Source organism: Pezoporus wallicus, unplaced genomic scaffold (genome assembly GCF_028554395.1).
Source record: "Pezoporus wallicus isolate ANWC-B61680 ecotype Strahan unplaced genomic scaffold, APGP_CSIRO_Pwel_v1 contig_7684, whole genome shotgun sequence".
Taxonomy (NCBI): Eukaryota; Metazoa; Chordata; class Aves; order Psittaciformes; family Psittacidae; genus Pezoporus; species Pezoporus wallicus.
This window is the reverse complement of record NW_026642638.1, coordinates 226,421-234,116: the sequence shown is the minus strand read 5'-3', so window position 1 is coordinate 234,116 and position 7,696 is coordinate 226,421.

The window sequence follows — 7,696 nt, the reverse complement described above, 5'->3', positions numbered from 1 at the left end:
TACTTACAGATGTGGGACACACTGTACAATGAAGACCCTGACATAGTGGAGCAGCCACCAGCCACACCTCCTAAGGGGAACTCACATGCCTGGACTCCTGCATTGTTTATTCAGTGATCTCACTGCACCCAAGCGCCTGTTTGTAGTGCAGTAGTAGTGGTCACTATCTCCTGAGTAGACTTTGAGAAGCTTAAGGAATCTTGCCCTTCTACAAATACAAGAGCTCTTCTTTTCTCTTTCCTATCACTTTGTACACACAAATTTATTCCTATTTCTCTTGCCTTTGATGTTTCATGCCTTCTGAAAAGAACATAGTGATTCACAAGGTCTTAACTACTCAAGGCCATAATATGCTGCATTTTAAACTGTTAACCCTGAAGTCTTTGAACTACCCCCAATTCAACATTAATTTTCCTGGGTTGCTCGCCTTGAGTTAATTAGTTCTCTATACTGTCTGCCCACATCTTTGATTTGTTTTAGAGGTTTCCTTACTTGCACAGGAAAAGATTTCTTCTTTCTGCATGTGAGTGAAGTGAAATAATGGTCTTCAGTATTCTGCAAGATTGCTAATTCAGGAAGTTGAAAATCATATTGTCATTCTCTATGGGGAAACCTATTATTATATCACCATTAAGTACTGATTAAATATTCACTGTCCTTGTATAAATATACTATGCTAATAGTTCTTCCATGATCTTATAATACTTCAGGATTATTCCAAAACCAATACATGCAGAAAATACTTCTTTTTTTTTTTTTTTAAATTGATGATGTACTGAATTTCCTCTACACGATCCATCTGATAACAGGTATAGGAGAGAGATTATGGAGCACAGAGAAAATGCTGGGGTTTTGCAACATGTTTTATAAAAACTGTATAGCCATCATAAAGTTTTCAGGTGGACTCATCTTGATACAGCCAGTATATAGTAATCTGCATACAAGCCTGAAGTAATAGCACTAAAGCCATTGTTAGCTGAAGTTACTCCTACTACGTGTCCACCCTGCCATCTCAAAAGTGCCAATTGTATTGAGCAATTTTTTTTCTTCATACCACCAGATTCTACACCATTAACAGAATCTGAGCTGCTTCAAAGCTTCTTCGCATTTTTTTCTCTCAAATAACTGCAGCATAAGAATGCTGTCATTCAAGTATAACTTCATTCAAGTATGGTACAGGTATTTGGGTAGAATAATGTGCTGGTCCTTGCCATTCTTGTGAGAAATATATCCAAAGGAATAACCTTCAAATCAGACTCTGAAGTGAAGTCTTGGAAAGAATTATGGGCCCTATGAAAGTTAAGAGCATTGGCTGGGATTTTAACACTACAGCTTGGATTGCCAGATGACTGGTGTGCGGTGATACATAAGAATTTGGGGAGACATAGTCACAATGTGCAATTGGATGCATGTGATTAACATTTTACAAAGTGCATTTGTGAGAGAGTTGAAGTACAATGCATATAAAAACTAATGAAAATTGCAAACAAGCAGAGTTTGTTTAAATAATGTGCTAGAATAGTATCCAGGATCAATTTACATTTACTCTTTTATCTTCAGCCAAATAAAACCATTTTGTGTCTTTTAAGGAGAGTTACATGGCTTTACAGGACTATTCACACCTTTTGAGATGTTTTCAACACTGTTGGTCTATTAATGAAGTACAAAATTCTTCAGTGCAAGTATATTTTTTCTGTTTCTTTTAAGTGATCGAACACCACAGACTCATTTTCCATTTAAAATAATGTACACAAAAATAAATTCAAAGTGTTGAATAATATTTAACTTTGTAATACTCATTTTTCCAAAGTATTTATGATGTAACAGAGGAGCAACTTGAAGACTAATTTTTTTCTTAAGATAGAACAGGCTGGTAGAAAATGTAGCAAACTGAGAAGAAAATCACCTTAAAGAAGTATGACAGTTGGGAAAGAGAGATATATTTGAAGAAAAAAGATGTTTATGGTCTCTTTGGATAGCTGAATCCATTTGATTTTGTTTGGGATATTTTTTATTTGTTTGTTTTGTGGGTGTCCTGGGTTCAGCAGTAGCAGTCATTTTTCTCCTTCTTGGTAGCTGGTGCAGTGCTGTGTTTTGACTTTCAGCTCGGGAACAGAGCTGATAGCGATGTTTTGGTTTGGCCAAGGACTTTGTGAGCCTCATGCTCTGCCAGGGAGGAGGGGAAACCAGGAGGAAGCAGAGACAGGACACCTGACCCAAACTGACCAAAGAGGTATTCCATACCACAGCATGTCATGCCCAGGATGTAACTGGGAGTTAGCCGGAAGGGCTGGGAGACTGTGGGGTTGGAGGAGGTATCGGTCGGTGCTTGGTCGGGCTGGGGGGGGGGGGGGGGCAAGTTATCAGTTGGCTGGTGCTGAGATGATGTATTCTCTTCCCTTGTTATTTCCTTTATCATTGTTATTATTGGTGGTAGCAGTAGTGATTTGTGTTATACCTTAGTTGCTAAACTGTTCTTATCTCAACCCGTGGGAGTTGCATTCTTTTCGATTCTCCTCTCTGCCCCTCTGGGAGTAGGGGGAGGGAAAGAAGGGGGAGAGTGAGTGAACGAGTTACCTGCCTGGTTTTAAACCATGACAGTGGGATTGTTAGTTTGTTTGGGTTTTACACAGGATAAGAATGAATTTGAGGTAACACTGTGTTTACACCTGAATTAAAGATAGACTGCTGCCGAAAAAATGCATTAAATATCCCCTATCTCCTTAATGTACTTGTGAGGGCTTGATTAAGCAACATAAAGCCAGGGAAGAAAGCTGTTCTCTGCCATCCAAAATACTCAAGTGAAAATGTGTGAAAGCTACAAGTCTGCCAAATTGGGCTGCAGGTACATCTCTAATGTTGCATAGACAGTGCATGAAGACTACTTTGCATATTTTATTCAATTTTTGCACATAGGCTGTCGATGTTTTTTGGTAGGGTGATCTCTTAGTTGACTACTTATTATAATGTAGTCTTTAGGCAGAGCAATAGAAAGGTGCTTATGCAAACAGAGCCCCTTGTTAGTCCTTTAAAATTTCAAAACCTAAATAAGGCTCAATTCAGCTACAATTTTTTCCTTGAAGAGGAACTGTGGTTTGGAATCATAACAGCCATCTATACTTCTCTGTGGAAGTAATCCTGCTGGGCAAATACATAATTCAAAATCCCCACAAATAGTCAAGGATATGTCAATATGAGGTTCCTAATGAACTGTTGTCTGTAGTACGTGGGAAGTAAAAAAGTGGGAATTCTGTGAAGAGTGTGGAGTTCAAGTTGGAGATATGTGACTTGGCAAGCTAGATTTAAAAAAGGACTTTTTTTGTGTGTGTGTCTCCAGTCTCTTGCATCCCAGATTAATGCCCCTCTGCCTCTGGTGTTTGTGAGAACAGATTCAGGTTTTCAGTGAGAGTCAGCACTGGGGAGGATCCCGCCCTGGCTAACAGGCGTGTTTGTGACTCCTGGCTGTGCTCATACCTGCATTTCAATACAGCAGCAATTTGGGGTTAGCTAAAAGCTTCCTTCATCAGATGTGGCACTGCATTCCCTAAGAAGGATGGGGAAGGAGCTGCCTCTGTGCCCCTCACAGCATCCCTCAGTGCTTTCCAGGTGAAAAAAAAAAACAATCCAGGGACTTGCAATACTACAGAATATTCAAGCCTCTGAAGCCAGACAGTGCTGTGAGGACTCATCCATGTTCTTAGACAACAGGGACCATCAGCAAGAGATCAAAGCACAAAATCAGGTACCACAGTGTCAGTTAGAAAGGACATAATAAGTTCTCAAATAATCTTGGTGATGTTGACAAACTCTTGCCCTGGGCACCTCTTCTTGTGTGGCAGATGGGAGCAGCTCTATCCAGAGCTTTTGGGTAACACAATGCTTGCTTTGTAGATGATAGCATAATATTTGCTAGCAACTGCTCAGCTGCTCTCGCATTTTGCGCAGTTGTTAGTCAGATGCTCACTAGTACAATACTGTGTTGACACAAACTATCTGCCATGTGCAGTTATTTACAGGTTCCCACTGTTAGTGAGGTATGAGAGCAGCTTTGCTTTTCCTTAAAAATCCCTTTGCACTTAAGACAGTTTTGATCCAGTGTTGTGAGAGCCAATATTAAAATGCAGCCTAGTTTCCTCCCCCTTCAGAGCATGGACAGCCACTGCAGACTCACATAGGAAAGTGTGCTTTCGATTCCCTTAGTGAGTCACCTCTATTTCACTGGTGATTCATCGCTTGAAAGGAGAGGAAGGCAAATCAGGCCTGTTTACACCAAGTGTTATCCATTTATCTGGTTATTTATTTATTGTAGCCCAGAGCATTCTCAAAGCAATATAATGTGGCTGGACTGACAGCTGCAGAAGGCTGGATGATTTTTGTCAGGTCTTGGGCTGTGCTTGGCATCTGCATGTATGGAGGTGAGTAGAGATGAAATGAAGAACGTTCACTCGTGTAAAGATCTCTTGCACTGAAGCATGAAAATGTGGGAAAAGGATTCATACTGACAGCTCAGGAGTCTGCTAGGTGTGTTTTGTATTTGTGCATCCTTGGGTACTTCAGCCTCCTCCAGCAGGAGCTGGGGTGGTACTCATCTGCCCAGCTAGAGAGTCTCCTGATCTCTCTATCTGTTGCTGCAGCAAGGGGCAATTTATAAAACAGCAACACATGGAGCAGGTACTGAAATCTAGCAGGTTGTTTATGCAAATGTCTTTACTATGATTCAATTATCATCCTGCATGATATGTCTTCTGCAGTGTGCAGAAAAGCTAAATTCTTCTCTCCAATGTATAAAAATAGTATAATGCAATTACTTAACCCAGATATGTTTATAAATAGCTCAATATTTTTCCAAAATATGAGCAAACTGTCACAGGCTACAGCTACATTCATAAGCAATTATGTGGTTTATGTTTTTTTCTAACAAACATGGAACGTCGCACAACACTTGTCCTAAATTTTACTATCTAGACTCCACAGACAAAGAAGGTACATTTGTGTTGACTCAGTACAGAGCAATGTGATTTTTTTTGTTGTTCTTGTTGAATCTAGGCAAGTCATTTCATGTTAGAGCTGTCTTTGGATTATTTGTTGTTAGTGACAGAAGAACACATTCGCATGTGTTTTAGCTAACATTAGTCACAGACAGGAGAAAACTCTTTGAAGTCCTGGGAGGCAGAATCATTTTTAAAACACAGATTTTTTGCCACCCAAGATAAGGTAATCTTGGATCAGCAGCAAAAGCTTTCCTGAGTAGAAGCAGTTTTTGAACAGACTCCGAAATTAATTTTGGCCATTCTTTTAAGCAGCTGAAATTAGGGCAAAGGCTGACATCTATTATCAAGATTTCAGAAAAGCATCCATGTTTAAAATTTCAAATTTTCATTGTCCTGTTAGCAGGAATAATAATAACAAAAAAACACCACCCACAAAAACAACCCATTTTTTTTTTCTGCTCAAAACTGGTCACTGCCAGAACTGTCAATTTCAGCAGTTTTCAGGCAACCTGGATGTCTGTATTGTGCTTTTTATTCTAGAGTGACAAAAAGACAGTGTCACAAACGACAGTACCTTTTAAATCAGCTTGTCTGGAAAACTCATCCCTTGTTAATCCCTTTGTTTGCCATGACTTGAGCTTTCTGCTTATTTTTACTAATCTTTCATGCTATTGAATCTCCAGAAGCAGAATTTAACTAATTAAATAGTTTAGACAGAAAAATATCACTTCTTACTTGCATCATCTGCCTACAGGCTGCATCGTGGTGGGAGAAAAGATGTGCAGGAACACCTTCAGAAGTCATCAGAGGCCTTGAAGCTTAGGCAAATCCATGGTCATTGATAGATTCATGTGTGTTGAACTTCATTTAGGATGGCCAATATTAGTTAGTGAAGAGGGGAGATGAGGCCTTTGCAGAAGCAAAGACAGCCACTGATAAGTGATTCCTGGTATTTCCAGATTCAAAAGTCAGCATATGGCAATTTTGTGGGCAACAAAAGGTGGCAGAAGTCCAGTGTTTCTCCTATGTATTTCTGGAAAGAAAGGTTGATCACAACTGGCCCTACATCTGTAAAATTTTCTCTGAACATCAATTTCACTGTAGCAATAGAAGAAGATTTGCTTTTGAACTTCAAAATATATTCAAACAAAATGAATCTCACAGTAGTTCTGTATTGTAACTTTATTTTTTTTTTGAAATGCTGTATATTTCTAGCCCTCTAATAAACAAGCCCTACTTGCCCCAAGCTGGACAACTGGAACATGAAACATCACAGATATGTGATGCTTTACATGAAAAACATATCCTGAGTCCAAGGAGTATTTGAGTGAACAGCTGAAAGATAAAATAGACTGTATTTTGACAAGTAACAAAAATGTAAAGATACATATGAAATTACTTAACATATATTTGCATTTTCTGAATTCTGTCTTGTCTACCCAGAGCAAAAGTCTTGCTTTGCTATAAACCTACTTTCAGCCTGCTGTGATATGTGTGCTCCCCACAGATGTAAAAAGAAAACAGGAATTTGCAGCTGACGAAAACTGTTGCTTTTAAAAACTTAGATCTTCCTCTTACTAAAACCATGAGTTATGAACCATTTCTATGTATCTGAGCTTTCCCGTCCCAGTTGGTGTGTATGTTGCATTGCCCTTTACCACTTGCCCTATGTTTGTGCCGTCAAGGAAGAGATACTCTAAAAGGATGATGCAAGTCTCTCCATTAACGATATTTAGCAAAGATTCTCTGCTCATTCTTCCTGTAGGTGTATTTGGAGAATGAAAAATCCTCATGTGGTTTTTAAGATTCAAATTTGGAAGAAGTATAATATGTAGGATGGGAAAGCTCATTTCAATTTCCTGTTCTGCTGAACTTCCCAGCGCACTTTCGAAAGTAACTTACAGTCAATTAAACAGTGTTGAATTAAAGCTGGCACTAGCCATTTACTTCTGCTCTTCCATTAGGAAGTCTGTATGATAATTAGAACTTCTGAGCAAGCACAGCAAATCTTCCCAACCCATGAGTGTTACACTTAGATGGAAAACCCTAAAGATAAACGTTCTCAGGCACTTAAACAGTGGGTACTGCATAAGGCTGTAAGATTGTTCTTGCCTTCTTGTTTATTATACTAGCACCTACTGTTGAACAGTGCATTTCAAAATAATTTAATCTCTCGGGGGGATTTCATAGAATCACAGAATGGTTTGGGTTGGAAGAGACCTTAAAGATCATTGAGTTCCAAGTCCCTCTGGAATTTGGGGTGCAATCTTGCAGAAAGTTAGTGACTAGAGGTGTTGTGGAGATCTGAGTCTTCTTTCCTTACAGAAATCATATTTCCATTACCTTTCCATGGGGAATAATGTGGAGCTGCTCCTGAATGGAGCCAGCTCTTCCCTTCTTTTTGGTCGGATTAGGATTTGTGTTAGTTACATGATGAAATAGTCTAGGGACTGACTCAGTCAAAAACTAATTTCCCCCTTTGACTTTTTATTTTGTCATTATTCACCTAAGTAAAATAATGTACATGTTTAAAATCACATTGACATCTATGTTTAAAATTACATAGACATTGTATCTTGGCTACATATCTCAAACACTTGCATGTGGATGGTTAATTACTTAATATCAATAGAAATTTTAAAAGGATAAATAGTCTTTCCAATAATTAATATCATATTGATTGAGATGCAGTTTGTGCCTTTTTA